The sequence below is a fragment of the Solanum dulcamara genome, chromosome 2 (assembly GCF_947179165.1).
Source record: "Solanum dulcamara chromosome 2, daSolDulc1.2, whole genome shotgun sequence".
Classification (NCBI taxonomy): Eukaryota; Viridiplantae; Streptophyta; class Magnoliopsida; order Solanales; family Solanaceae; genus Solanum; species Solanum dulcamara.
This window is the reverse complement of record NC_077238.1, coordinates 18,516,852-18,528,882: the sequence shown is the minus strand read 5'-3', so window position 1 is coordinate 18,528,882 and position 12,031 is coordinate 18,516,852.

Genomic DNA, 12,031 nt, shown 5'->3' with positions numbered 1-12,031 from the left:
GAAAATCAGAACATTGAGGGCCCATTTAATTAGAAAAATCGTTCTTTTTTTTGTCGGAATAATCTTTACTTTATTTCAAAATCGTAAAAAAACAGTTCGATGTATAAAATATCTAACTAACAGAATTGATCTTGGTTATAAAAATTTTAAATTTAATATGGAGTTGGATTTCGCATTTAGAAAAGTGTTTCAAACATGTTTGCCATCTTTTAAATTTCAGTTTAAGTGTTCTATTCTTTTCATTGCAATAAAATATAACTAATCATAATTCTATCTTCTACTTCAATTTTATAAATTTTAAATAAAATAAAATATATTAGAATTTATGGGTGAAGCCTATTTAGATAAAACTTTGATCATTCTGTTTACTCTAGATTAAGAGACAATAAAAATTATTGAGTAATCCACCATAAATTAATGCTTATTAAAGAGTCGACAAAAATTACTTGAGTAATCAGCCAGAAAGTTAATGCCTACTCTAAATTTAAGTGTCAACAAAAATTACTTGAGTAATCAGTCAAACATTATTGCCTACTCTAAGATGAAGATTCAAACAAAAATTACTTGAGTAATCAATAATTGCAAGTTAAATATTTTATCTTCTCATATCAGTTAACTATTGAATTATTTGTTATTTTAATGCTGCATTTTTTATGTTGGATAAAATCATCTCATTGTAAACGGTGGCTCAAGAAATAAATTAGTAGAACTTTTGACTTAGTCCTTCAGAAATTTGATGCTCCAATTTTTTTAGTTGATAGTGTATTTATGATTTTATTTTTTCTTAGATAATATTGTAGTTTGTTTGTATTTAGCAACTAACTTGCTGGCTTCTCTCTCTAGAATGTGATTTCTCTCAGCAGTAGCTGATGATGGCACGAAAATCAAAGATCAGAGGGGGAGGGCAAAACACAACTGAACAAACCCGTCCAGGTAGCAAACATCAAGGGCAGACCACAATCAGGAGACTCAAAGAAGCTGAAGAGCATCAATGTTTTACAGGGTATTCAACTGTTGGATTTGACGTAAGTACCACCAGTACCAAGTACTCCGGTGATACAGTCTGCAGGAATTTCCTCATGGGCTGACCAAGTCGAAGGTGAAGAGTCCAAAAGCAATGAATTGGGTAAATTCAGAACCCTAGAACCTTCGTCGAGTGAAATTGTGGGTAACTCTGAAAGAAGGGCAGATCTCCAACTGGGGGAGGAGGTGATGCAAGGTAACAATGTGAAAATTACCATTGATGACATAAAGGAAGAAGTCGCATACTGGATCTCTGTGGTAGTATGTAATGTCCTTGGAGCAAACCTTCCATTAATGGTGATAGAGGGTTTTTTTCATTTGAATTTGGGGATCATAGGTGATTGACAATATTCCAAAAAGAAATAGAGGGGTTTTCTTAATTAGGTTCCACACCATCCAAAATAGGGATAAGGTGCTTGAAGAGGGGATCCAATTATTTGGTAAAAAGCCTGTTGTGGTCAAGCCATGAAAGGATGGCCTGGATATGGATAAAATTATCATGGATAAAGTCCCGACACAGATTAGACTACCTAATCTAGATTTGAAGTATCGGGGGCAAGTAGCTCTTACAAAATTTGTTGGCTTTATTGAGAAACCAGTGAAAGCAGATAGTGCCACAACAATGAGGCAACAACTGATGTTTGCAAGGGTATTGGTCGAGATTACGTTAAACCATCCATTACCTAACACTATTATGTTTGAGAATGAATTAGAGTGTATCGTGGAGCAAAAGGTTGAATATGAATGGAAACCTATACTATGCACTCACTGCAAGAACTATGGCCATGAAATTCAAAATTGTAGGAAGGTAGCAAAAGACGAAGAAGAAAGGAAGGGTAAATATCAGAATTTGGCTGGACAGCAGGGGCCATCTAAGAATAAATAGCTGAAAAGAGAAGGAAGGCTCACCTCCGCTAATGTAAGAAGGCCTAATATGGGGAAAGTGCCTAGAGAGAATCATGTAAAGACTAGCAACACGTCCACGACACTTGAAGAAGTCCACAGAAGTAGAATTTTACAAGTGCCAGAAGCTACACCCTTGACCCCTTAGGGAGGTGTAATTGGAGGAAGCCCGGTAATTGGGAGGGGCGGGGGACATCCCCCTCCTAATGGATTGCATTAGTTTTTGAAACACCAGAGGCCTAAACAGAATAGAAAAACAGAAGGAAATGAATTTATTTCTACACAACAACAAGACTGCATTGTTTGGGCTTCTGGAAACCAAGGTTAAGATAGCTAAAGCTTAAGGAGATGCTCTTAACCTGTGTAATGGTTGAGCTTTTAGCACAAATTTTTCACATCATCCGGGTAGTAAAATCTAGTTATTGTGAAAACCAATGATCTATGAAGTGAATATCACTTTGGTGACCTCATAGGTAATGCATTGGGAGGCAAAACATAAAGGTAATGGTAAGAAATTCACTGTAACTATGGTATATGATTTTAATGATCAAGCGCAAAGAAGGGAGTTATGGCAAGATTTGATCAGAGTCCAAGCTACAATACAGGGGCATGGGCGATGATGGGTGATTTTAACTATGTGGAAAACTAGAATGAAAGAATTGACAGCCCTATATCATGCTCTAAAATGAGAGATTTCAGGTAGTGCATAGGTCCACGATCTCAAATCCTCAGGATCATTCTACATATGGACGAACAAACACGCTGATAATAGTAGAGTATATAGTAGAATTGATAGGGTGTTGGTGAGTAAAGAATGGATTACAGACCTATTAGATTCTGAGGTACACTTTGGCATGCGGGTATTGTTTGACCACTGCCTAACCACACTATAAATTGGGCTGGAACTCAGAAAGCTACTCCTAGATTTAATTATTTTAACATGTGGGGCCTAGCTCCCAACTTTGTGAGAAAAGTAAAATCAAGCTGGGAGTAACATATGGCAAGTACATGAATGTATCAGATTGTCAGGAAATTGAATACACTTAAGACAGTACTTCGGATTATGAATAAGGAACAATTTCTTGATGTGGAGAAAAGGGCATAAAAGGCTCAAAACCACCTAGTTCTATGCCAATTGAAATTACAGCAGGACCTACTGAATATACAATTGATTATCGACGAAATTGAGATCAATAAGGAGGTTCAAAAATGGACTTGTTGCAACAAGTTTATGCAACAAAGAAGCAAGTGCCAATAGTTGTCACTTGGTGATTATTATACCAAGTTCTTCCACCAAATGCCCAAAGCTAGGAGAAGTAATAATATAATATTCTCTATGCAAAACTTAGCAGGGGAAAAACAGACAAATATAGAGTACATTGTCGAGGTTTTTGTAGAGTTTTACACCGACTTACTAGGGTCAGCTGCTACAAAAAGGGATCATGTGAACAACCAGGTTTTCAACATGGGTGCAGTGGTAAATCAGGAGCAGAGGGGTCTACTTGAAGCACGAGTGACTGATAAGGAGATTCAAGAGGCACTTTGGGCCATATTAGGTAATAAAGCACCAGTACCGAATGGCTTTAAAAGCCAATTTTTTAAAGATAGTTGGGTAATAATGCAAAATAACATATTGGCAGCTGTCCAATAGTTCTTTATTACGAGTAAAATATTGAAAATATGGAACTGCACTGTGATTACACTAGTGCCAAAAACTGACCATGCTGAAAAAGTAGGTGACTACCGACCCATAGCTTGTTGCAACACACTATATAAAGTGGTGTCCAAAATTCTCTATAATAGGCTCAAGAAGGTTTTGCCTACTATTATCTCGGGGAATTAGAGTTCATGTATCGAGGGGAGAGAAACAGCCCAGAATGTGCTCATTTGTCAAAATTTGGTCAGGTTATATAATAGGAAGAATTCCCCTAGCAGCTATTTAATTAAAATAGATCTTCTGAAGGCATACGACTTGGTGGAATGGGAATTTGTTAAGGAGATGCTATATTCTATGATTTTTCCCTCTCAATTCATAACTTTGACTATGGAGTGCATAACAACTACTCAGTACACTATTGCAATTAATGGAGGCCTCTACAGGTACGTACATGGAAGGAGAGGACTGAGGCAGGGAGACCAATATCTCCCTTACTATTTGTAGTATGCATGGAATATTTCACCCGATTTATGTAGTTTCTTCCCAGGAGAGGTTTGAATATAACACTAGCCTCAAGCCAACCCATCTTTGTTTTAATAATAACGTGCTTATGTTTTGCAAAAGGGAATTTCAATCTATCTTGTTGATGCTAAGGACATTGAAAAGTTTCTCTAATGTATCTAGATTGCAGACAAATGCAGCAAAATCAAATATATATGGAGCGAATATGACAAATGAATGTGTAAATGATATTTGTGAGTTTAATGGATACCAAAAAAAGGCTCTACCTTTTAGATACTTAGGGGTACCAATATCAGCCAAAAATATCTCTAAGGTTGACTATGAAATCTTAGTGAATAAGCTGACTGCAAGAGTGCAAAGTTGGGGATAAAGGCACTTGTCATATACGGAGAGGGTGTTGCTTGTGAATGCTATACTATTACGCATACATACATATTGGTCTTCTATGTTTGTGTTGCCAAAACTAGTCTTGAAGGGAATAACAAAAGTAGTCTAGGAAGGTGAAAAAAAATAGAGCTCCATTGTTGGCATGGGGTTTGGTGTGTCGAACCAAAAAAGAATGTCACGATCCAAGCTAGACCCTAGGTGCGACACGACGATTAGAATTCCGAATAACCCCAACCAAGCCTCTTAGCATATCATTCATGAGCATACATATGGTAAATGAACAAATAAACTAAATCATAGACACGGAAGCATAGTCTAAAAAAATAGAACATAGGTCTCAAAATTCAGAATGAAAGACAACATAGACTTTAAACATCCAACATGCCTCTACTAACTCGATGGGGGAATAAGACGAGCTCCTAGCTAACCTATGAAAACATAAGAGAATGAAATAGTCAAATGACTTAATGAAAATAAAGTGTCTTATCCTCGAAGCATGAGGACTTACCATAAGTGCTTTTCTAGGCTCAACTCTACTCACAAATAGGATGTGCACGATGATCGTCCATCCCTACATTATGATACAATGTAGGCAAAGAGCATGTGTTAGTACATGGAATGCACTAAGTTTGCATGAACAATAAACATAGGGCATAATCAATATGAATCATGGGATGCAAGACCAATATCTTAAAACATGAGTAAAACCATGAAAATATTAAAACATTAAAATCATTGGTCAATCCATCAAAAATGTTATAAATTTTCTTTAAATGGTGTGGGGTAGGACCTTAACCGACACTTAAGACTATGCAAGCTATTATATGAAATTTGATGATCCACACATCGAGAAGGGGGAGGCTATCTTGCCAGGGGATACTCCATCATGGTACTCTCTTTAACTGTGCTATATGTGGATCCACTAGCTTCGCCATATTGGCATATTTAAACCTATGGGCAACGCAATTTAGGACTAAAGATTGCTACTAGGATTTCCTTGGGTAGCTACAATGGCTACCAGATGGAACTCCACCTTAAAGTACTCTTGGTGTTAAGTCTTTATCCCAACAGAACTTTGATGAAAACATAATCATCAACATCATTAGGAAAGATAACAATAGATATTAATTCAACTTTATAAAGATAACATAAGAGTAACTCATCTATTAACTTCATCATGAATGTATGAGGAATTTCCATCACAACATTTAACTTCTTTAACATGATTGTGCAAGAATTGTCCTTATTGAACCATAACTTTGCTTATAGAATCATTGAAACATCATTCATAACTTCTTTCATTGAAATAACTTGAAATTCAGAATCATATCTCGTAAAACACACTAGAAACTAGCATATAGCATTAATTTTTTTAAATTCATCTTGAAATCATGCAATGTCATGTGAATTATGCATAATTAGGCTAATAGCATTAAAGTATATCATAATTAAGAAGAACTAGTGCAAATCATGAAATTAGGTTTTTTAGAAGAAGAAATCATAAGAGATTTGAGAAGAAATCTTTGGGATTCCATGGGTGGAAGGGCACAAGGATGAATTCTCACATACCTTGACCTTTAAAAGCCTAAGTTGTAGAGAATTGAAGCTTGAACTTGAAGAAACCCTTAGAATTCATTTGAAGGAGAAAAAACTTGGAGAGCACACTTTTAGAGAGAAGATTTTGGATTAAAGAGTTCGGGTGACAATGAGAGAATTTAGAGGGATTAGGGTAGTTAATAGGTTAAAATATAGTCCCAAAACCTTCCAAATTCATTAATAAAAGTATAGAAAATGAAAAAAATACCCATAACTAAAACTGGATTTGGGTAATTATATTGGCCTCTACCACAACCCTTGATGGCCAATTCGGGCCATAGTCATGGTCGTGGTGCCTGCCTTGGGCTTTTGGAATAAGGGTTTTGCAAGGGTCCCTCCCAAGAGACCCACCATGGTCCGTGAACATCACTACGGCTCGTGGTGGTGGGCGTGGTGATGAACTTCAATTCTAGAAATTTGAAGCTTATGATGATGGTAACCTTCACGGAGGTCACCACCCATGGTAGGCACCCAGAAAATGGATTAGGAAGTTGGGCTTCATGGACCACACCATGGCTCGTGGTTCTCACCACGGGCTATGAAGCCATTCATGGTCTGTCCTCTAATTTTCCCCTTTCATTGGTAGCCTTCACAGACACTCTCCATGGCTCGTGGAGAGCACTATGTGCCGTGAAGAGGGTCGTGAAGGATCACCTGATGCCACATGCTGATATTGTTTTAAGAAACTTCTTTTGGACCTTGTTTTCTGACTTTCCAACTTTTGGGGTCTTACAATATCTCCCCTTTGGGAATATTAATCCTCGAATGTGACTCAAACTAGAATGAATGGAATAGGAAAGGAACATAGCAGCCCAACATGAATACAAAACATCTCAAAAATGCATAAGATGTGAAATATTCAATCTCAAGATAAAACATGACTTTAAAACTCATTTCATAAACATGAATGCATATGAAAACATGAGAATGATTGAAACACTTGATTTGGGCTGAATGGATCATAAAGGAACTAAGTACCTTAACTAGGCAAAAAAAAGATGAGGATATCATGACATCATATCGATTTCGGCTTCCCATGTAGCACCCTTAACCTCTTGGTTCTTCCATAACACTTTAACTAAAACTACTTCCTTGTTTCTCAACGTCCTAACTTTGCGGTCTACAATCTCAACCGAAACTTTCTCATAAGAGAGATTCTCTTTCAAATCAAAGTTTTCCAAGGGTAAAATAGAGTTAGGATCACCAATAAACTTCCTTAACAAAGACACATAAAACATCGGATGTACCGAAGGCAAATCTAACTCATAAGCCACCTTGCTAATCCGTTTCAAAATTTGATATGGGCAAAAATACCAGGGACTTAGCTTCCCTTTATTACCAAAATGGATCACACCCTTAATGGTGAAATTTTAAAGTAAACCTAGTCATTAACCTCAACCTCAAGTTCTCTTCTCCTCACATCCAAATAGGCATTTTGTCGATTTTGGGCTGTCTTCAGTCTTTTTCTAATAAGTCTAACCTTTTCCATAGCCTCATGCACCAACTCGGGTCCTATTAGGTAAAATTCACCAACTTCAAATCAACCGATAGGAGACCTACACCTTCTACCATATAAGGCCTCAAATGGAGTCATATGAATACTGGAATGATAACTATTATTATAAGAAAACTCTATTAATGGCAAGTGATCATCCCAATTATCTTTGAAATCCATCACACAAATTCTCAACATTTCCTCTAGGATCTGAATAATATGCTCAGCCTGTCGTCTGTCTGTGGGTGGAAAGTTATGTTAAGCTTTACTTGAGTACCAAGACCCTTTTGGAAAGATCTTCAAAACTGAGACGTAAATTAAGTACCTCGATCCAAAATGATAGACAATGGAACACCATGAAGCTTAACCAACTCTCGGGTATACAACTTAGCATAGTCCTTGGTTGAATATGAAGTCTTAACAAGAAGAAAATGAGCCAACTTAGTCATTCGGTCAAGAACCACCTAAATCAAATCGTGTTGCCTACGAGTGTGAGAAAAACTTGTAATGAAGTCCATATTTAAGGCTTCCCACTTCCATGCAGGAATCTCAATATCTTGAGCTAAACCTCTCATTTTTTTATGCTCAACTTTCACTTGTTGAAAATTTGAACATTTTGCCACAAGCTCCGCAATATCCCTTTTCATTCTATTCCACCAATACACTTCCCTCAAATCATGATACATCTTTGTAGAACCTGGATGAATAGAATACCGCAAACTATGAACCTTAGACAATATCATTTCCCTCAATCCATTTGCATTGGGAACACACAATCGTCTTTGATATCTCAAAACACCATATCCCCCTTGGGAGAAAGCCTTAATGGCTTTTTCGGAAACTGCCTTCTTCAACTCAACCGAAGTAGGATCACTATCTTGCTTTGACTTAACATCCGCCACAAGAAATGATTCGAAACCATTTTTGCACAATAACACCACCATCTTTGGAGTCAACCAATCGAACACTCAAATGGGCCAATCTATGAACATTCTAAACTAGCTCTTTCTTCTCATCCTCAATATGGGCAACAATGTTCATGGATAATCTACTAAGAGCATTAACAACTATATTTTCCTTTTCCTAATGGCATAGCACACTTATGTCATAATCCTTCAATAATTCAAGTCATCTCCTTTGTCGAAGATTCAAGTCTTTTTGAATAAACACATACTGCAAACTCTTGTGATCGATAAATACATCTACATGGAAATCATATAAATAGTGTCTCCACAACTTCAAAGAAAATACCACAACCGCTAGCTCTAAGTCATAGATTGGGTAAGTTTTTTCATGAACCTTGAATTGCCTAGAAGCATAAGCTGTCACTTTACCATTCTGCATTAGCACACAACAAAGACCAACTCGTGAAGCATCATAATACATAACGAACCTATCAGAACCTTCCGACAAGGTCAAAATTGGTGTGGAAGTAAGCCTATCTTTCAGCTCTTAAAAGTTCTTGTCACATACTTTCAGACCATTGGAATTTCACCTTCTTTTGAGTTAAATAGTCAAGGGCGATGCGATGAAAGAGAAACCCTCCACAAACCGTCTATAATAATTGTCTAAGCCTAAGAAACTTTAAATATCGGATAGGGATAATGGTCTATGCCAATTCTTAATTGCTCCAGTCTTCTTTGGATCAACTATAATTCCTTTGCTGGAGATGATATGACTAAGAAAGGCAACTGACCTCAACCAAAATTCACACTTATTGAATTTTGCAAATAACTGACGTCCTTGAGAATTTGTAATACAATCCTTAAATGATCAGCATGCTCTTCCTTACTCTGAGAATAGATCAAAATATCATCAATGAACACAATAAAAAACATATCCAAGTATTGCTTGAACACTCTATTCATCAAATCCATAAAAGTTGCAGGGGCATTTATTAGTAAAAAGACATAACCAGAATTCAAAGTGATCATATCGAGTTCTAAAAGATATCTTCGGAATGTCATATTTCCTTACTTAGAGTTGATAACCCAATCAAAGATCAATCTTTGAAAAGTAGCTTGCTCCTTGAAGTTGATCAAATAAATCATCGATCCTCAGAATAGAATACTTACTCTTAATTGTGACCTTGTTCAATTGCCGTAGTCGATACACATACAAAGAGAATCATCCTTCTTTCTAAGAAAGAGAACCGAAGCACCCCATGGAGAAATACCCAGTCTAATGAAACCCTTATCTAACAAATGCTTCAACTGATATTTTAACTCTTTTAACTCTGTCGGAGCCATTCGATAAGAAGGAATAGAGATAGGGTGAGTATCAGGGAGATGATCGATGCAAAATTCTATTTCCTTTTTGGGAGAAATATCGGGTAGGTCATCGGGGAAAAATTCTAAAAACTCATTAACAACTTAAACTGACTCAAGAGTAAGAGCTTCAGAATTAGTATCTCAAACCCATTTTAGATGATAAATGCAAACTTTGAAAATTATTTTCTGAGCTTTAATGAACGAGATGAAGTGACCCTTAAGCATGAAATTAATACCTTTCCATTCTAGGACTGGCTCATTTGGAAATTGAAACTTGACCACACGGGTCCTACAACATATAGAAGCATAACATGCATAAAGTCAATCCATACCAAGAATAACATCAAAATTGGTCATATCAAGCTCTACAAGATCAACTGAGCTGATTTTATGAAAAACTGAAACTGGGCAATTTTATTGACTCTTTTAGCCACAATAGAATCACCAACAAGAGTATAGACCAAAAAAGGCTCTAGCAAGATCTCGGAACTAACAATGAACATCATAGCAAGATAAGGAGTAACAAATGATAAAGTAGCACCCATATCTAATAATGCATAAACATCAAAGTCGAATACTTTCAACATACCAGTCACAATATCAGGAAAATCCGCTAACTCATGATGAGTTTGTAGGGCATAAAATCTGTTTTGGAGCTGACCGCCACCCAAAGTAGTAGCACGCTAATCTGGATGACCGGTAGCCTAAGTCTGAGTCTGGGGTATGATACCACTTCTACACTCTTTTGCATGATGACCTGACTTTTCATATTTGTAGCATACATCCAATCCCACTGAGCACTATCCCCTATGGTTTTTGCCACATTTCTTACATAAGGGAGCAACTTGACCATTCGTATCTTCTCCTTGTGCCTTAGGATTAGGCACCTTATTTTTATTAAATTTTGGAGCCGGAGTGTTAGATGAATATTGGTTGGAGTACTTTTGACAAAGCTAAGGACGACCACCATTATTATACTAACCCTAAGAAAAGTTACCACTATTGGTTCGAGCCTCTTTGGACTCCCTCTTAGATCTCTCCTTCAACTTTTCTTCCTCAATTTGTTCGGCAAGTGTCATAAGCCTTGAAATACCCATCTACTTAATGAGCATGGCGGTTCTACACTCTTTGACCACCAAAGAGGACACACCCAAAACAAACTTGCCCATACAAGTGCTCAGATCCGCAACCATGAATAGAGTATATTTGGACAATTTAGTGAATTTGAGAGCATACTCCCTCACACTCATGTTACCTTGGCACAATTGATGAACTCTTGCACCTTAGCCTCTCTCAATTCCAGCAGAAATAATTGGTTAAGAAAAGCATCCTTGAACTCCTCCCACTCAATGAGACCATCATCTACACCTCTCTTACCGACTCACTGTTCATACCACACTTAAGAAACCTCTTTAAGTTGATATACCACCAAGTTCACTTTTTCAATCGGGCTAACACCCATGATGCCAACAATCTTATCAATACCCTCCATGAACTCTTGTGGATTCTCATCCACCTTAGAACCATAAAACTCGGGAGGTTTCATTCGGGTGAAATCACAAACCCGGGTAGCTATTGTACCCACATTTGGGTTCATAGGAGCTACCACCTCACGATTCACTTGAGCCTCTATGGCTTGAGCAAGAACTTAGAAAGTGGCTCGGAACTCCGCATGAGACACTTGTTCATTTAAAGTGTCATTTGGAGCTTGTTGATCCTTCTTAACATTCCTTCTAGTGGGGCATCTTCGTGTAGGTATGATTCTGTAATCGCAAAGAGAAAGTGTTAGATAAAGAATTCTTAGAGTTCAACCCTATAGCAAAATGAGATCATAAACGAAGTGATGTTTTTCCTAAGACACATCATAGCCTCCTATTCATAGATGTGAAGTATTTCACATCGATGAAGAAAACTTTATTTGAAGTGGCATGTTAGACTTCCTAGGACACTTTAAACCTTGTGCTCTGATACCAAGTTTCTCACCACCCAAGCTAGACCCTAGGTGCTACATGACGATTAGAATTCCGAAGGACTCCAGTCAAGTCTCTTAGCATATCATTTATGAGTATATATAAGGTAAATGAGCAAATAAACTAAATCATATACACGGAAGCATAGTATCAAAAAAATAGAACATATCTCAAAATTCGGAATAAAAGACAACATAGACTCTAAACA